Genomic DNA, 20,673 nt, shown 5'->3' on the forward strand with positions numbered 1-20,673 from the left:
CAGCAGCAGCAACAGATGCATCAGCAGTTACTCATGCAGCAACAGCTTATGGAATTTATGCAGCATGTAGTAACAGCACTTGGGGCCCCACAGCCATAGCTCTCACCCTAGATTGCTCAGCCTGCCACCACTTCGACGACTCCAGCAGTATAGCCTAGTGGGCTTCAGAGTCAGGGACAGCCTCCAGCTCTATTTGCTTCACCCACAGTTTAGGTGTCTCAGTGGTTGTCCTCACCAGTGGTAGCCCTACAGTTCACACCATATCATACGGGCTTCTCACCGGATCAGTCTTCCTCGCTATTTGTGCCTGACACGTCAGTCTCCAAGAGTCTTGGAGCATCCTTCAGTGAGTTGACAGGCATGCCTACACCGCCTCATATGCATACCGCCGGTCCTTCTATAGCAGCCCCTGTCGCCATGACTACTTAGAGGCTCCCATCGTCTGTCGCCTCTTCAGATCCTATGACAGACGTACCAGCAGCATCACAGGCAGCACCTGCCCTAGCTTAGACCTAGACTGCTTTAGCGACACTTCCTGCCACAGAGGGTCAGTCAGTACAGAGCTCAGGGTCAGATGATGATGGCACTCAGTTCTAGCTTGTCCCTCGTACCTCAGCGCCCGGCTCGTCCGCTGTAGCTCCGCCAACCGACCCTTAGGTTTTGGTGTTTGACACCAAAGGGGGAGAGGGTTCGAGTATGTAGACTCAAGGGGAGCGACATTTAGGGGGAGCTAGTTATCTATTATTAGCTTATTATATACATTTGGAGTTTCTATGTGTGTGATACATTATGCATCCGTGTTTACTATTATATCTATGTGATAGTGATATCTACGTGATTGTGATACATGACATGCGTGCTCTCTACTTTGAATTCTTTTACATGTCATATCATTTGTGAAATGCTCATTTGTTTTGCTTTTGTGTTTATACTCCGATGCAAATGAGCTCTATTACTTGTACTCATGCTTATTTCATATCTTTTGAGTACATCATATTGGCTTGGGTCATATAAGCTTGCCTAACTCTTTTGTTCTTATTGACAAAAGCTTATATGAACCAAGCCCGTCAAAAACCTCACTCTTTCACATACTCGAGGTGGTATTGTCATCAATCACCAAAAAAGGAGAGATTGAAAGCATCTAGGCCCCTAGTTGGGTTTTGGTGATTAATGACAATACAAGATTACTATGACTAACGTGTGTTTTGCAGAGACAATTAAGTTAGGTCATGGTAATAGAGATCAATTGGGCAATCAAGGTTGTCATGCCCCTACGATGGAAATCGTTTTGGTTTTCAAAGGATGGACGACAAGGTTAAGGATGACTAGTTCTAAGTGTCGATTGGAGTTGGAGTGACACTTAGAGTAGTTTAGGACTTTGTTTTTCCTTTGGCCGTACTATTAAGGGGGGTATGGATGGGTAGCTTGACCTAGGTGAGTCTAGTGAGTTAGGTGTGGTGCACACTTGTTAAAACTAGCACTAGGTAGCTCCACAATAGCCCTATGATCCTATGGAGCAAACTTCATTCACATATGTTTGAGAGTTGGAAGTGAATGGAGGGTCAAATGCTTACCGGACGCTGGCCGCAGGGTCCGGTCAGTTCATTTGATCAAGAGATTGCATTCGGTGCGACCGGACGCTGGAGTGGTCAAGTGACCGGATGCTGAGAGGTAGCGTCCGGTCGACTCCAGTAAGGTTCCAGAGAAGGAAATCTGCGACCGGACGCATTCGGTCAGTACTGACCGGATCCTGAGGATCCAGCGTCTGGTCGAGTACAGTAAGCATCCAGTGAGGGTTTAATGTGACCGGACGCGTCCGGTCAGTGGTGATCAGACCCTACCAGCGTCTGGTCAACACTTAAACACTGGAATGTGGGTTGAACTAACCGGAGCGTCCGGTCAACATGACCGGAGCGTCCGGTCACCCCGTAGAAGCTCATAACGGTTTGTTTTTCAGGCTGCCTTATAAATAGAAGCTCCACTCGTATGTGGAGTCACTTTTGCTCATTCCAACAGCTAAGAAACATGTTTGTGAGTGCTAAGAAGAGTAAGGTCCTAGTGAGGTGATTGAGATTCGTGAATCCAAGAGAGTAGCCTCATTAGTGAATCAAGAGTAGCAAAGTGTGCATCCATCTTCTCATTAGGCTTCGCGTGGTCAAGTGAGAGTTCGTGCTTGTTACTCTTGGTGATCGCCATCACCTAGACGGCTTGGTGGTGATTGGGAGCTTGATGATCACCCGGCGGAGCTTGTGGGTGACCCAACTCAAGTTGTGAGCGGCTTTGGGTGATTCGCCGCGACGGAGTGTCGAAGAATCAACCCGTAGAGAGCACTTGATCCTCATTGTCGGTGCCCTTGTCAACAGCATTCCAGAGCCGTCGAGCTCTGAGCTTGACCTTGATGGTCACCGACCACTCTCCATAGTTGTGCGAGTTAGCGTCGGCCAACTGGTGCCGCTGACCTCCCGCACCATGCGAAGAACGACCTCCTATCGTGGCTGGGCAGCCACAGCAGTGCTACTGCTATCGCCCATCTCCGAACCGTCCATCATCGCCAGCGGTTAGTCCGGCAACGGCGCATGTACGACTCCGATACCACTTGTTAGCCCTCAGGATCACCGGCTGAGGTGAGTCAACCACTCACCAGTCTTGCCGACCACACACTATTGTCAGAGGTAGAAGAAGAGAGGGAGAACAGAACATACACACACAATACAAGCACCAGCGTTGGCCGGAGCCCTGTATAGGAGATGACAAATCTGAACTCTCTTTACTGAGTTGCAGTGTCAAACTATTTATACAACTCTATCCATCTAGTCCTGGTACAGCTGTCATATTGCTACAGTGACTAGATAACACAGCAAGACTGACTTCTGCGCCTGTCCCTGCTGTGGCTACAGTGAGGCAGGTGAGCCGTTCGACGCCTGCCTTCTACAGCGGCTCCAGTACCACAACAGGGAGCCTTTACGGTGCCGTCTTCCCTTGTTGTATGTTCACACAAGGAAACAGTAGATTATCTAACAGTCTGAAGCTCGCAATCTAAACTTTTTCAGTTTTTGCTAGGATACTGGGTGCAGCCGGAGTGCTGTTAAAAATGTCTGCCGCTTGTGGCATGTAATAATCTCTAGTGTACTGAATGTTGAACTAGGCGTGCTGAGTGAACATCAGCTAATGTTCGCGCTGTGATTTTGGCTACGTAGGTCTGCTCTGCACTTTGGCTGAACCCTGTGTGTTCATACCAAAGGTGCACGTTTCGTTTGATAGCTCTTTAAGTGTTTCGTAGTACACAAACTCTTGTAATTTCGTTGCTTTCGAGTAATGAAATTTGGCTCTTTTGCCGTTGTGGAAAAAAAAGAAAAAAAATGACCTAAAGTGTGGTAGTATCGGCATGGTATTGGCCACTATTGATAGTGTGATCTATGGTGTTGATGGAGGTGGCACGAAAGCGTTACATGGTATTACCCTCGCTTTCCTTTGAAGCTTAGCACTGATTTTTCTTTCTGTTTTCTCTGTACGTCAGCTGCTTACATGGGTTTATATATGTGGTAGGTTACAACATGGGACAGACAGAAGGCATGCAACTGGTTTCGTCAAGGACTGAAGGGCATATGTCATCACAAGATGTGGAAAGTAGGGGTGCTGAAAAGAAGGCTATGCCAGAGCAAGAACTATCTGTTACTTCATCAGATAAAAAGAGGTGCTTTGCTTGTCATGATACATCGCACAATTTGGAGCAGTGCACAATAAAATACAAACTGGTTCCTGTGGCACGTCAGTGTAGCTATGCTACAAAATATCCATTTACCATGATTCAGGCTTCAGAGGAGACGGTTGAGAATGAGAAATTCTACCATCATTGTGTTTTGATCACATCCAATCTCAGTAACTTGGACCAGGGGGATATTGAAATCTGAACTGCGGAAGTTTTGGAAGCTGTCCGGTGACTGGGAGCTAATTAAGGAGAGAATGCAAGAAGAGATTCCTGGCCTCTTTCAGCTCTGAGGATGACGTAATAAGTTAATTAAAGCATCCTAAGATAGAAACACTACTGGATGATAAGGAGGTAAACTTAACTGTAACAAGGTTGAACGAAAGCGATGAGGAAAGTCTTGACTTGATTGAAGAGTGTGTTTTAGTGCGTGGGGTTCGAAGAAATATACAGAAACTGGAAGGAGTTATATCAAGTTGCTTCTGCATTTGGAGTGTTGATTGACGTGGATGAGGAAAGTTTGGAAGCTGGAATAAGGAGCCTATTAGGCTCAAGATTGCACTAAGAAGCCTTGATGGTGCTCCCTTCTCTTGCTACTTTGCTCTTGGTCAGTCTTCCAGACTGGTCATGCTCACAGTCGTACAAGACAAAGCAGAAGGTATACAACAGCAAAATAAGGAATCAGACAAGGAGCATAGTAAGGCCAAAGCCTCCTATCAAACATGTGTTCAAAAGAAGAGGTAAGAAGCAGTAAGTTACTGAAACTGAAGACATCCATATATATGGCAGTTTCAGTGATATGGGTCTTCATGAAACCCTACTCAAGGGAATATATCAATATGGTAAGTCATATGTTATATTTGTTTTCTTGAGATGCCAATTCCTAAGAATTATTTCTGTACTGGGAACATTTCATAGACCCGATTTTGTGCTTATCCAACGTTCCTGTGCAATTTTGTTTAAGGTTTGGAGAAGCCTACCCTTGTCCATCAAATAGGAATTGTCCCATTTTGCAGTGGCCAGAGTGTTATCCATGAGTCTTTGGGTCTGGAACAACTGTAACTCTTTGCACTGGAGTTCTTCAGCGACTTGATTATGGATCTGCAAAATGCCAGGCTTTGATCATTGTACCAACGCGAGACTTAATGTATGAGACTGAGAAAGTTATTGAAGTACTTGGTCAGTTCCATGGTGTTAAAGCTTATACTTATACTGGAGGAACGAGTTTCCGCGTGAACCAGCAAACTATGTCAAGTAGAGTTCAGGTTGTCATTGGAACTCCTGGATGCATTCTTGACTTGCTGGCAAGGGATGCATTGTGTAAAGACCACATTAGAATGCTTGTTCTGGATGAAGCATATGAACTACTGACAGGAGGTTTCAAGGACCAGGTTAGTTTTAATTCATTTACCTACCAGCTCTGTTGTGGTAATCACGATGAAATGGCCGCTATAAAAAAACCCATACTAACATAGAACACATCGTCCATATATGCTCTTGCTATGCTCATGCTACAATATGATGGCCCATATACTTCATTAACTTACTTATGACTACCATCTTTTCTGCAGACATGTAACATTATCCACTATCTCCCAGCCAAAATCCTGATCGGGCTCTTCTCTGCTGCCTTTTCCAGTGAAGCTCTAGAAATTAGCTACTGGTTCATGGATAAGCATGTGACGATTAAAGTGCCGAGAGATGAAGAGCTGAAGGATATCGGAATCAAGCAGTTCTATCACAAAGTTGAGAAGGAAGAGAAGCTAGGAAAGCTGTATGCGCTTTTCAACACTCTAACTCTAGAGTCCGCATGAATCGTCAACTTTGTGAACACAAAGCAGGGTGTCAAGTCGCTCATACAAGATGTCAGAGACAAGGACTACACTGTCTCGGCAAGCCATGGCGGTATGAGCCAGCTTGGCAGGGACACTGCCATCCAGGAGTTCTGGACTGGATCATCCTGTATTCTCATCGCCACTGACCTTTGAGGTACCAATCTGGGGCAGGTTCCCATTGTCATCAATTATGATCTCCCAACACAACTGATGCAGTATATCAGTCATGTTCAGCAGCAAAGGAGAATGCTTCGGGGCTTGCCTTTCAGAAAAGAAGTAGGGCAATGGTCAGGACACTCCGGAAGCTCTTTAGGATTCTGCTCCACGCCTTTGGGAGCTGCGGCTTGAGGATTCTCCTGCTGGTCCCCTTCCTCTGCTTCTTCGAATTCCAGCAACGTTATTTCTTCCTCCGATCCTAGATGCATGAATATGGCATAAGTATTATGAATGCATATATGTTAACAAGTGCATCATGTTTATTGAGTAGGTGCATATCTCTTCTCGATTATTTAATTAACTACTTCCACAATGCATCCACTATATCACAAAACAGCAGCTACTTGTTTCACTCATAATTGGAGTTCTACTAATCCAAATGCAGTGATCTTAGACTTTCTGGAAAGCTTATCAAATTCTCTACAACTTTGTTATTAACCATTTTTACAGCAAACATCATCCCCATCATGTAACTTGTCAAACTACAGAATCTGTCCGGAATCCTTTTAAATTTGCATTTTAAAGCAACAATACTTCTACTTCATGTAATCACTCAAAATTTGACAACATAAAGCCTACCAACAGTTTAAGCATGCCAAATACATTCAAGACAATATAATGGTGAAGCCCAAACTATTTATTTAAATGCCTTTATTATTTTATTTAGATATTTAGGTTAAATAATAAACCTATATCAGATGTGCATCAAAAATTCTTAAAAATTTACAGTGCCTTACTAATGCTATCAAAGTACTACTGTAAAAGTTTCATGCCATTTCATTCAATAAAACATTCTATACAAAAATGACAAGACAGAAAGGCTTAAAGTAGCATAAATAGAAAACCCTAGTGAAAAGTGTCGAGCAACAGATTTCCTATTTTTCTTAGCATCCTTATGGTACTAGGATTAGCCCCAACAAATTTCATGAATTTTGGATTCATAACTAATTTATAAAAATTCATACAAGGATTTACTATTTATTAAAGAAAAATCTATAACTACAAATCTACACATGCACTGATCCTCAAATTTTTACCAGAGTTCATATATGTTAAGACTAGATTATCACAAAAATTTCATAATTTTTAGAGCACAGGAACTCTAGATATAAAATAAACAAATTTGCATGCATTCAAAAACACCTTTCAAATCTCTATTTAAATCTCCCAAAATTTCTACTGTAAATGTCAGGAATATATTTTTCCTAAATACTACACTTCCTAAGGAACACTACACAATTTATTTCCCAATTTTTGAAGCTACCAAACTGAAGATATAAAAATCACAAAAGAATTAAAAAACTAGAATCAAATGAGCTAGCTTTCAAATACGGAGTCGCTGACCGGTGGGACCCGCTGGTCAGGGGACCCCACATGTCATCGAGACGAAAACAGGGCCGGCGGCGCTACTCTACTGGCGCGGCCAGAACTCGCCAATGGCGAACCTGCCGGCGGTGACATCATCACCTGATGTTCTACTCGACTTCGCGCACACAATGCTCTACTTGGTGGGACTGCTCGTCGGTGCTAGCAACGGCGGCGGCGGCCATGGCGGGGCGGAGGTGCGGGACGACGGCGAGACATCGGTGGAAGCTACGATGGCTCAAACAAATGCTACGCCGAGCATCACAGAGCTACGGCGGACCTAGCTAGCGCCCTATCGTGGCCTGGGGTGGACGGTGGCGACGTGGCCACGGTGACGGGGCTAGCGGCGGAGCTCCGGCGAGGCGCTGCACGGCGTGGTGGCTTACCAAGCTCAAACAGCGGGCACTGGGGGACACAGGGAGTTGCTGGGAAGACGGTGATGCTGTTGCGGTGGTGAATGGGCGGCTCAGCGCTAGCTAGAGCTGGCTATGGTGACAGCGGAGGTGGGGCGAGCTCGGCTGTCGCTGCGGCGAGGAAGGAGGCGAAATGGGGAAATGAGGGCGCGGCTGAGTGTGAGCAGACACTGGGGAGTTGAAGGCGCTCTCTGGCCTAGCTTTGCCGCGCGGGGCAGGGCACCGGCAACGCGTGGCCCGCCGCGACGTCCACGCGGCGCGCGGACTCTGTTCCAGTCAGCCACTGAATCAACCGATTCAGTCGATTCGGTCGCGCAAGGAGCAGCCTGACAGCGAGTTTTCCCGGCCTTTTCACCGCTAATCCATGGCTCCAAAGCATAAACCGTCTAAACAAAAATCATAGCCCTATGTACCAGCTTCAACTTTGGTTAAGGGAGTATGCTCTAATTCGCAACCAATAACGAGTAATGTCATCACCAAGATGGGTTTGTCAGGCTGTCAGTCGAACAAAGACTTAGAAATTTTCTAAGTGTTGAAATGTTGATTTTGCTGATTTTTGTGATCTCAATTCAAGCATGTTAGGAGCTAAATCAGTCAATGACCCAAAAATAAAAGTTGTTCCTTATGTCAAATACTACAACTTTGCTTTAGTGATCTCCTCCATGCAAGGTCTCTAACACCTAGTTCAAACTTGGTCAAACATGTCACATTTAAATGATGATACACATCAAAGCATGGCTTAATGACCTATTTACCACTAACCATGAATATCAAAGTTATTCATAATGATACTCTAAACATGTTTAAGCAATTTGCAAGGTCATTCAATCATTTCATGTAGTAGTCACTCATAGGGCTAGTTAGTGTAATCACATGAAGCATAAGTGTTGGTTCATGAAATGTGACCATGAACAAAGTCCTATTTCTAACCTAGGTGTTGCTACATGTTGGTGTGACTCACATCCACCAAGTACATGTGTCCACTCATGATCATATGCATAGACACATAGAGACATGAAATAACAAGAAAAGTTGCATATGTTTAAGAAACATGCGATAACAAGCAAACGTTGCAGATGTTTCAATCCAACGTTTCAATTGTAAATGCTTGTTTATGAATGCTTGATGATTATGCTCATGTTATGCAAGTTAAGTTATGCAAGGCTAACACCCAAGGTGTTACAGGTTTCCTCCTCAGTCATCCTTTGTTGTTGGGCCAAATATATGGTCGGTGAGGGTACCCTCGGCCCATATCTCTAACAGTAGCCCTCATGGGATTTAATGACGAGCTCGTAGAGCTGTAGTATCCTTTGAGTGCTTTAAGTCCCTGCAACGCTCGAGTTCCGTTGGTCCCGGTGAGCATTTCTCAGGTGCCGAGACGCTTGAATATAATCTGAAGGTCCCGAGTATCAGGACGACTATGCATTTTGCACTTGCTGGTAGTAATGCCTTCCCGAGTCTCAGGATTCCTTCAGGTGGAAGTCTTCTGCCCATTTAAACGCATTGCATGCGCATCATTAAATCTAGTAAAAGAAAAGGATAGTGGTGCCTAGGAACTCAAACTGTTCTATTTCCCATGCTTTTACTCTGTGGAGCCCTCTCGATGCCTGGGTGTGTTTTAAATGCCAACCACCCACTCCCCCACCACCGTCCTTAGGGTGCTTATTTAAACGGGGGATCGAGAGGTTAGTGAGTCTCACTTCTCCCTTCTTCCCCAGATCCCTTAGCCTTAGACGGAGTGTGAGAGTGGAAGCTTTAGTTGTGCGCCATGGTTCACGATGGTTTTCGGCAGTCGCGCCGTCACTGGGAGAAGGCATTCAAGATCAGGTTCCATGATGAACTGGTGGCGGCCGTTCTCCTGGGGTGTTAGAGGAAGTTCCACGAAGATGGGGAGGCACAATACCATTAGTAGACCAGGTTGCCGAGGGCATGACAACTAGGCTCAATGATGGTGGGCGCACGAAGATGCCCTAGGTTGAAGTATCTATGGGAAATCCTGGAGGGCAAAGGGCGGCTTGCTATTGCCGGGAAACCCTTCTTTCCCACAAATCTCGACTTGGGTGCCCTCATGTATTGATCCGATGGCTTGATGCCACTGAGTCAACGCCGTTTGCTCCTCCATGATGACATAGAAGATGGTGCAGGCCGTCCTCCTCTCAGGGCTCCTCCTCCTCTTTGATGTTAGAGGAAGCTCCATGAGGTGGGTCTCCCAAAGGCATCTTCCAAGCGTTGACCATGCTCGTGAAGGTTGGAGGTGAGGTCGCCCCTCGTCCGGCTTCTACGCTTCATGAGGTGTCCATCGCTTTAATGGTGGAGTCAAACCTGTACTTAGAAGATTTATCATAACTATAGCAGCTTCTGATAGATTTTGTTTTTTGTAAACCAAGTAATGTAAAAAGTAGCAGTGTTTAATAAAAAAAAGAGTGAATTTTGTTGATTTTGAACACAACTACCTATGCCCCGATCAAATCGGGTTGTTTCGTCCAATCGAATCTGACCTTGCATTTTTGTGGGCCCCCTTCCTGACCTAATGGGTAGTTATTATAACTATGGGTTATGCAAGAGACTCAAACTAAAATTCATCTCCAACCATGTGTGGTCGTTCATGACCCTAAGACCAGTAATCCCGAGGGCTCAGGGATTACTTGGGCGAATAGCGAACACATGTAAGCCTCTAGGGCTATGGTGTATGCTAACCTATCAAGCTGATAACGGGTAGAACAGGTGACGTTCACTATCCAAAAGCCACAAACCGAGGCTTGACTAGCTGGAGCACATCATGAAACTCTTTTCTCAGATTTTAGGAGCTCGTACTCTGGTTGCAGCCATGGGCTAAATAGTTTTCCAGTTTCCCCTAGAGGGGCACACATCCATTGAAATAAATTGCTTAGATCCCATTCGAACATCCGAGGGAATTACATAGCCTCGAGGCCAGAGGTTTTTGGATCGGCTCGCGACCCCCCCCCCCCGAACATCCCCCTCATTCTAAAAATGGCAGAGTTCAGCTTTCATGATTCTGAGATAAAATCACCAACTGCGCCTGCCACTTTGGTGGGCTACGCCAGGTTTTGGTGGGGCCCAAATGTTGGTCCACCCAGTTTCACTAGCAATTTTGGGCCTCAAGCCCAGGGTCGTAAGGGTTTTTTACTAGTATTAGCCGCCCTTATAAGTTAGCTGAGGGTGGAGATGGTCCATCACTTTGCCACCACCGACAAAAGCAGTAGTGCTCACTCCTCTGCTTACCTTGACCTAGCAGACATTGTCACATCGAGATCCCGCTCTAGGCAGTCGTAGTCATGGCACCGAGAAAGACCCTGGCCAAGAAAACCAAAAGCATTAATTCAGTAGGTGAAGAAGATATGAGCTCAAAGAGCAAGGGGGATGGAGTCCCGTCCCTGATTCTCCATGGGAGGTGTCGACGGCGATGGAGGAGGACATCAAGAATCTTGTGGTTAGGGGGTTCCTGGTGGTAAGGGAGCTTTTCGGTTACCGGTGTGCCCTTGGTCAGGACGTACCCTGTGGTTGAACTGCCTGAAATAACATGCTTTCAGAGGCGCTTGTCTTCCACTAGACACTAAGCACCCTGAAAGTTAGCTACAGCAGACAGTTATGTTGAGCACACCCCACGGGAGAACTCAAATCAACCCACATTTTACCTCTAGAATCCGATAATGAGTATGAGTTACAATACTTAGTCCATTTCATACAACAAGAGTTCTTGGAAATTATTTATTACAATACCAGAGTTCAGAGTGTGATAATGAAACAATGGAATAAAAAAAATAAACATCTAGCAAAAACAATTCAAGGATCCGTCTATGCCCACCAGAAGAATCCTCCACACAAGATCTACTCCAAAGGTGCACCTACAATAGGGATAAAATAAACCCTGAGTATAAAATATACTCGCAAGACTTACCCGACTAGTGGGAATAGTTTCCTGACTCCAAGGAGCATGATAGGCAATATGGGTTTGCCATTTTCTTTTTGTTTGCGAAAAACATTACTAGAAATTCGTCCTTAAGATTAAGTTTTATTAGTAGTCATGATTACTTCATTAGCTAACCATTCTAAGTAAGCACATATTCTACTTTCAAGCAAGTGTTGAGCAATAGAACCATTTTACCATCTTTCATCTTCTAGTTCTTATTACGCTAGACCATAGCCAAGTTCTACCATCTCACGGAAACGGTGATTCATGAACCAATATATCCCAGCTAGGTACCCCGAACTACATGCCCCATTTGTACCCAGGCACAAATAAGACCAACCCATTCCACCCCTGTTAAGGCATCTAGATCCCCATCCAAACTTGTACTCCAAGCCCCCACACTTGAGACCTAGTCTCAGTATGGTGCTTAGACCTCCACCTTTCCCCGCCTCCAATTAGTTGGTCTGAAAAGAGCTAGAACCCACGACAAGAGCATAACGAGCCTTCCCGCTCTCATAAGCAAGTATGTGCTCACGATAATAAGTCTATGACCTGACTACCATCCACAACAATGGACGGTCCTCAATCAACATGGATAGGGAAATAGTGTAACCAAGCTAAGCCCCGTTGGCCACGGGACCCAACTCATCACATCCACCAATACCCATACCATACCCTGCCCGGTCTCCATTGTCCTTTCACTATTTTATTATGATAGTAATAATAATCCACTATTGTGAGCAACGGCAGGTTACTCACTCTACCGATGACCTAAGCATAGCATCTACTCAAACCTGCACTAGTAAGACTCTTAGGACAGGTATATCTATGCATGTGGTTTCCATAAAATTCTTGTAATGTAAATACACATCACATATATATATTCAGTGATTATAAAAATAAGGGTTTTGCAGTCATCGGTGGCTCTAGGACTTCCTCCCTCATGAGGATCTCCTCCTCGTACTCCTCAATGATCTCCTTAAACTCACGATCGTCGGTGGTCACTATCTCCACCAACTCGTTCTCTACATGCATGCAATGATGATGCAACACTTAGCATTTAGGCAACAACGACTCTTAAAATAAGAATACGCAAACTAAGCTACTAAGCTTGCTCTAATGACTAAGATACTAAGCTAACTATCATCTTCATCAAGCAGAGTGTTGGATTCAACTAACAAACCCTTAGCTTGGCAAATTAAGGATATATCTTTATTTCTAGAGGCAATTGGCCATAGGACATGCCAAATGAGCACCGACGGCTGGTGGACACCGCAAATGCGCCAATTTGCTGCTGGCCACTGTGTTTCCACTTTGAGTTGCCAGAAGACACCGCACCCTAGTTTGAGCCAAGAGAGGAGAGAGAAATATTCATTTTGGACATGGGGTGCCCTCGAGCCAAAACAGCAACCTAGTCTAGTTCGACCACATTTAACTGGCCCGACCCGACAGTTAGGGTATCGACGCCCTCCCGCCTTCCCTCTCTTCCCCATCCCCTTCTCGCCCACCACCGCCGTTCACTCCATTGTTTGTCGCCGCACCGCCGTCCAATCCATTGAGCCCCACCGCTTATACCTCGAGCCGAAGGCGTCATCCGCAATGTGGAGTTGAGGAGGATGTCGTCCCCCATCAGGAACCCGAAGATGCCATCCCCTACCCAGAAGACCGCATAGTGCCCTGGGTCTCCGCCTAGGGTTTCTCAATTGAAATGGCTTCAAAAAGGGTATGATATCTATCTTCTCTGCTTGTCGATCGATTTGTTTGCATGCAGATGCGTTAGAAACATGGCAGATTTATATTAGAGTTGATTTTGGTTTCACTTTGTTTTGATTTAGCATGGATCTGAGCTCAGCGTGTAGATTGGCGATTAGAGTTCCTACTTATGTAGAGCAAAGACCGGATGGGCTCGGTGACTATCATGTTACTCAGAGTTACATGCATGTGGTGGATAAGGATATTTTCAACTGGATGGGTTTTCGTTAGCTGCTCAGTGAGGAGATAGTTCATGGTCAAGATCAAGATCTCCATGTCTCCTTTGACACAACCAAGAATGAGATAGTCCACATAAATTCTAATAGTGCTCTGCTACATGCATTTGATGTTTATTGGGATAGTCGAGAGCTACCACTAACTGTAGATGTTATTGACACAACTCCTTGGAACATGGCTTGTGTTGATGCTAATCCTGTTCAGCATGCTAATCCTATTGAGCATGATAATCTTGCTGATGATGAAAATGTTGAAGCTGCTATGCCTTTAGATGTGATTTACCCTGATAATTTACAAGCTCCTACTGCTGAGTGTCCTTCTAGAAATACTGAGCCTAATGACACTGCAGATGTTAATGCTCATGACACTATAGAGTTTGAGGCTGATGACATTGCTGACCATGATGAGAGTGATGAGAGTGCTGATGCCTAGGATGATGAGAATGATGACTGGGGAGAGAAGGATGAGGTTGAGTATGTAGGAGTGGATGATGAGAAAGAGAAGTACCATGATGAGCTCAATGATGATGGTCAAGAGGATTGTTCTTACTATCCTGACACTGACCCAGAGGATGATGACCCACTAGAGGTGGATGATGAGAGGGGCTGTGAGAGTGTGCTGCATGTCACTAACGTAGATAACCCTAAAATAGCAGTTGGTGTTACTTCTGAAGATGGTTTATGTTTTAAGAGGTGTATTAGGCAATATGCTATGCTTAATGAAGTTGAACTTGCAGTTCCTTATAGTGAGTCAAGGCGGTACCAAGCTTACTGTAAGGCAGAGAGGTGTAGGTGGAGGATTCATGCATCTCAGTTATCAGATGGGAAGACATGGCAGGTATGCACTTTTTCATTACTTGTTTATGCCATGTTTCATTGATGTAGTTGTTTCACTAACTCTATATTATTTCATTACCTTCATTCTTTGATGGTTGCAGATTAAGAAGATGCCACACAAGCACAGATGTGCCGGCACAGGGAATTTGGAAAAGAATTGCATGGCTACCAATCATTGGGTGAAGGATAGAGTTATCAATTGGCTAAGGGAGGACTCAACTATTTAGCCTAAAGCTCTAAGGAAACAGTTGGAGGAGAAGTACAACATCAAGGTGAGCAAGTACGTTGTTTGGGACGGCAGGCAAATGGCATTAGATGAGATTTTAGGTGGATGGGAGGACAGCTTTGTCCATGTGTTTTCTTGGAAGAGGGAGGTTGAGAAGAGGTGTCCTGGTAGTGTTGTAGAGATTGAATGGGAGCTTGTGAATGAGAAGAGAAGGTTTTGTAGGATGTTTGTAGCACTGAAGCCATGCATTGATGGCTTCCTTAATGGTTGTAGACTGTACCTAGGGATTGATTCTACAGTTTTGACAACAAGGTGGAAGGGTCAGTTAGCTTCAGCTATAGGTGTTGATGGCCATAACTGGATGTTCCTAGTGGCCTATGGAGTCTTTGGCAGTGAGACCATGGAGAACTGGGAATGGTTCATGAAGATGCTGCACAAGGCAATTGGTTCTCCACATGGTCTGGTTATTTCAACAGATGCAGGTTAGTTTTCTTATTTCAACATATTTCAGCAGACCTTGTTCTTTTCTTGTTTCCTAATGACTGACAGTGTTTTCTGGTTCTTTTCTTGTTTCCTAATGACAGGCAAAGGAATTGATAAGGTAGTTACCAAAATCTTCAGTAATGGTGTAGAACACAGAGAATGCATGAGGCATCTTGTCAAGAATTTCTAGAAGAGGTTTAGAGGAGAAGTGTTTGAGAAGAACTTATGGCCTGCATCAAGGTGCTATAGAATGACAACACATGAGAGGCATTGGAATGAGATGCACAAAGCATGCCCAAAGGCAACTAACTAGCTGCTAGAGAACCACAAGCAGCTATGGGCAAGGGCCAAATTCAACACAACAAGCAAATGTGACTATGTCACCAACAACATTGCTAAGACATTCAATAGTTGGATCAGGGAACATAAGTCCTTACCTGTTCTAGACCTCATGGATAAGATAAGGCAGTTGATCATGGAGAGGTTCTACACTAGGAGAAACCTAGCCTCAAAGTTGTCAGGCTTCAAGATTTTGCCTCATGTCATGAAGGTTTTGCATGAGAAAAGCAAATCCCTTAACTATAACATACATAGGAGTGGCCCAATGGTTGGAGAAGTAGGAGGAGTGAATAAAGACCTAGTTCCTTGGAGATTCATTGTTGATCTGGACAACCATGAGTGCACATGCAGAGGATGGCAGCTCACTGGACTCCCCTGTGTGCATGCCATAGCTTTCATTGGCACAAGAAGGGTCCTATTGGAGGATTTTGTGCATCCTTACTACTCTATGCAGAAGTTCATAGCAGCATATGCATCTGATGTGCCTCTAATGCCAGACAAGGAAGAATGGGAGAAGGTGGACCTTGGCTTCAAGCTACTTCCTCCTTTATGCTATAGAGCAGCAGGTAGGCCAAGAAAGAGAAGGATAGTTGGCTCTAAAGAAGGTGGGACAAGCAGTAGAGGCAAGAGAAGGTGTAAAAGGTGTGGTGTATTTGGTCACCTACAGAAAACCTGCAATGAAACTATCCATGATCCTGATGCCCCACCACCTGCACCACCAAAGAGGAGGAGGACTTACAAGCCAAAAGTGGTGGAGATCATAGAAACCATGGAAGATCCATCCAAGAAGAGGAAGAGGACTTCCAAGCCAAAAGTGATCAGGGTTACAGAAAACCTAGAAGATCCTTGTACTAAGAAGAAGAGGAAGGCCTCCACCAAGGGGAAACAACCCAACAAGAAAAAGAAGGCAACTCCTACAGCTGTAGAGCCCACAACTACAGAGCCCACACCTATAGAGCCCACACCTACAGAGCCCACACTTGCTAAATAGTATGTGATCCATCTGTTACCTTCAGTTTTTATGTTAGTTTAGGGACTACATGTTAACATGTGTATAACTGTGCAGGGTTTCAAACTCCTCGGTGACAAGGAAGCAGGCCAGCCAAGGAGCAGTGACACGGAGCCAAAGTACATCATCAGCAAGTCCCAGCGCTAGCACTAGGAGCAAGAAGAGGTTGATGGAAGTCTAGGAGTGTGCAAGCAACATGGCTTCCTCTTTATGATGGATTTATGTGATTTTGTGAACTTCTCTGTCAGTTTAAGGATGCTATGGCCATATAAACTTGGTCTGGGTTATGTATGACACCTGGTATTGAATTCTAGCAAATGAACTATGTAATGTGTAAACTGGTATTGTATTGTGGCCATATGAGGCTCCACTTGGACTAGTATTGTATTATGACACTTGGTATTGTATTATGGCCATCTGAGGCTCAGTTTCCTTGTATTAAACTTGGGATTGCAAGATAACTGTCTTCCATTCATTTCTCAAGCCATTACAAAGTTAATCTTGCTTCTGCATTAAGATGCACAAGACAACTGCACAAGACAACAAAGCACACAACTCCTACAAACACACTGGCCACATTCAACCACCTATCCACTCTCTGCTGCCTAGCTATTCTACTGACATGGAGACTCTGAGCTTCAATAGAATTACCTAGGGCCAACAGAGACTTCTCTAATGCCTGGACTCCGGTCGTCAATGATGCAGCATCGACGCCATCACTCACCGACTTCCACATGAAGAAAGCGCACTTGCTGTTGCCCTGTTCAAGCAGAGATTTCGGATGAACCCTAGATTTGGAGTTGGCATTGACGAAAATGAACAACATGAAGTACAAAAAACTCACCCAGTCTAGATTCTTGCAAGTGTAGAACTGCTTATCTAGGTTGTTTGTGGTTCTGGAGGTCCGCTCCACAATGGTGGCCGTCCGGCAGAAAGGGCACAGCGGCTGCCCACCCGTCGGTGGCTGTCGACTCGGTCCACGTGAACCTGTCGAGGAGGAAGCGCCGGAGCCCGTCGCCATCTTCAGGCCTCTGCTTGCCCCCACCGGCCCGCTTGACAATCTCACGCCCACCAAGCCCGCGCCACCGCCGCCATCAACCAAATCACCACCGTCGCCGACTTGGAGAAGGGGATGGGGAAGAGAGGGAAGGCGGGAGGGCGTCGATACCCTAACTGCCAGGTCGGGCTGGTTAAATGTGGTCGAACCAGACCAGGTTGCCATTTTGGCTCGAGGGCACCACATGTCCAAAATGAATATTTCTCTCTCCTCTCTTGGCTCAAACTGGGGTGCGGTGTCTTCTGGCAACTCAAAGTGGAAACACAGTGGCCAGCAGCAAACTGGCGCATTTGCGGTGTCCACCAGCCGTCGGTGCTCATTTGGCATGTCCTATGGCCAATTGTCCCTTATTTCTACTAGTGATTTAATATATATTGAAACAAAGAGCATTTAACTACCCTAATGCTTAGTCTACCCTAAGGCTACAAAAATTACAGTGAGCACGTAATAATACCATGAAGCTACTACAAAAATTTCAGGACCAAAGCTAGCACCAATTTACCACAAAACTTCCTACAATGATTAATTTAATAATATGAAGCATTCTCAAATGATTTAATAGCTCCTGGTATCAACATGTATATATGAACTAAATACACCAACAGATAGAGCACAATTTTATGAACCTAACAAAATTTGTTTCACAATTTTTGGACACCTACATGATTTTATATTAACTGCCAAAAATTAGCTCAGAAATTAAATTAGAAAACTCTTTCTAATTCCTTATGAAAAAGAAAAACGAATTTTCCCGTGCGGCCCACATGACGTAGCGCGCGCATGAGCATGCTACGGCTTTACGGTGTGGCCCACGCGAGACTGGCCTGCAGCGTGAGATGAACCGCGACGGGGGGGGGGGGGCAGGAATCCTGCGCGTGTTGGTGATGTTTTGCCAAAGAGACCTCAAACTTCTCTCAAATTACAACTAAGTACTAACACTATTTTCCCCTCTCTCAAACCTTTTCACTTAACCCCCTTGCTTTCCTGGAATTCCCTCGCGTATACACCCGGTGACTCAGCGCATGGCGGCGCGACGGCTGGTGACACAGCATGGCTGTGCCGACCACCTAGGACCTACGGTAGACCACCTAATCGGCCGGTCACCATCTCCAACCTGAGCGGCTACGCTAAGCAGCGGTGTGGGGTGACATGACTTGCTAGGGAAGGCTACAGCGGCGTGTGACCATCCGCGACGGTGGCGCCACTGTTTTGGTGAGCTGGGGTAGCTATAGACCTAATTGGTTAGCACGTGAGCATCAGGAGGCTATGATGGATCAGGCCGAGGTGATGGTTGGGGTGGAGGGTAACGGAGGAGGGCTGGCCACGTGCGGCCGAGTTGTGCGGTGGTGCACCATGGCGGCGTGGTCGTGTCAGTGACAACGGGGAGGTGGTAGCGGTTCCACTAGCATGCGCAAGGTGGAGAGGGAGGCAAGGAAAAGCTAGTGGTGTAGGCGAATTGGCTCAGGAGGAACGGTAGGAGGGCTGCCCTCGACCATGGCCGAGCATGGCCTTAATGGCATGGCGGCGGGAAAAAACTCCAAACTAGAGCTTGATCGTGCTTGCTTCAAGGCTGGGAGGAGTCGAGGGGTCAGGTGGCTTAATGGAGAAGCCAGGGACGTGATGCATTGGGCGATGGTGACTCAACCATGCTGAATTAAGCGAGCGGGGTTGGCCGGTTGTGGCGGCAGAGAGAGAGGAGCAGGTCTGGCTCGGCTCGTCCTCGCCTTAGTGTCAAGTGGTCGGCTAGACCCGACGCAGTGTCTACGCACCCGCTACGTGACAACGTGGCCAAACCATGTGTCCACGCATGGAGACAGGTAGGGGTGTGGTATGTGCGGCCACAGCGCCATTAAGGTGAGGCAACGACACGAGGCAGCTGGGATAGTATTTTTGCTTAATAAAAATTGGTTTTCAACCAGACTTGATATACCAGAGCTATTGAATTAACTTTCATTTAACATTTTTATTGATCATTTTAAGTTACAAGAAATTTATCTACACATTCTATCACATGCATTATCACATAAACATGATGCTCATGATATGTTTTAGTAGTTAGTTTAGGGCGTAACATAGAGGGTGTTACAGCTCTCCCCCCCTAAAACAAAATCTCATCCCGAGATTTCATGTGTGTGCTTAGTGTGGGAAAATGGATAAGAAATAAACTTTTACTTAACCCATTACCTCGATACATTAGGGAGAAGATGGGAATAATGCTCCAGAATATAACTCTCTTGTTCCCAAGTTGCTTCATCCTTCGAATGGTTTTGCCACTGGACTTTATAAATTTTCACCACTTTATTTCTTGTGACTCTCTCTCTTTCATCCAAGATTTTGACGGGATGCTCAATATAAGAAAGATCAGGTTGGAGAGGGAGTCCTTCAATTTCCACCACTTCCTCAGGAACTCGTAAACATCTCTTTAATTAGGAAACATGAAAGATGTTATGTACTACTGACAAAATATCCAGAAGTTGGAGATAATAAGAATAGTACCACACCGTTCCAAAACTTTATAAGGTTCGACATAACAAGGAGCTAATTTTCCTCGGACTCCAAACCGATGCACACCACTCATCGGGGATACCTTTAGGTACACATGGTCACTAACTTCAAACTACAAAGGTCTTCTCCTCTTATCCGCATAAGCTTTCAGACAATTCTGAGCTACTTTCAAGTGACTCTGAATAACACTGACATGTTCTCTTGCTTCTTTGATAAAATCAGGTCCAAAGTAACCACGGTCACCCATTTCCACTTAGTTAAGAGGTGTTCTACATTTCTTGCCATATAGGGCCTCAAAAGGTGCCATTCGAATGCTCTCTTAATAGCTATTGTTATAAGAAAACTCAACTAGAGTCAAACATTCGTCCCACTTTTATGGATAAGAAATGGCACAAGCTCTCAACACGTCTTCAAGTACTTAGTTGACCCTTTCTGTCTGACCGTCAGTTTGCAGGTGATAAGCTAAACTTCTGAGGAGACGAGTACCAAGACATTTCTAGAGTTGCTCCCAGAAATGAGAGACAAAGACTGGCCCTCTATCGGAAACAATGGTAAGAAGAACTCCATGTAGGATCACAACCCGATCAAAATATAACTTGACATACTTCTTGGCTGAATACCTTGTATCCACTAGGAGGAAATGAGCAGACTTGGTAAGGCGATCCATAATAACCCAAATAGAGTCATTCCCCTTTGCCGTGCGAGAAAAACCCACAACAAAGTTCATGGAAATATCCTCCTATTTCCAAATAGGAATAGGCAA

General features: G+C 45.2%; 1 pseudogene; it reads left to right on the forward strand.

Annotated features, from left to right (window-relative positions):
* The first annotated feature begins 3,554 nt into the window (after nucleotides 1-3,554).
* Nucleotides 3,555-7,406, forward strand: LOC136465427 (uncharacterized; annotated as a pseudogene).
* Nucleotides 7,407-20,673: the final 13,267 nt, after the last annotated feature.

Source organism: Miscanthus floridulus, chromosome 7, assembly GCF_019320115.1.
Source record: "Miscanthus floridulus cultivar M001 chromosome 7, ASM1932011v1, whole genome shotgun sequence".
Lineage (NCBI taxonomy): Eukaryota > Viridiplantae > Streptophyta > Magnoliopsida > Poales > Poaceae > Miscanthus > Miscanthus floridulus.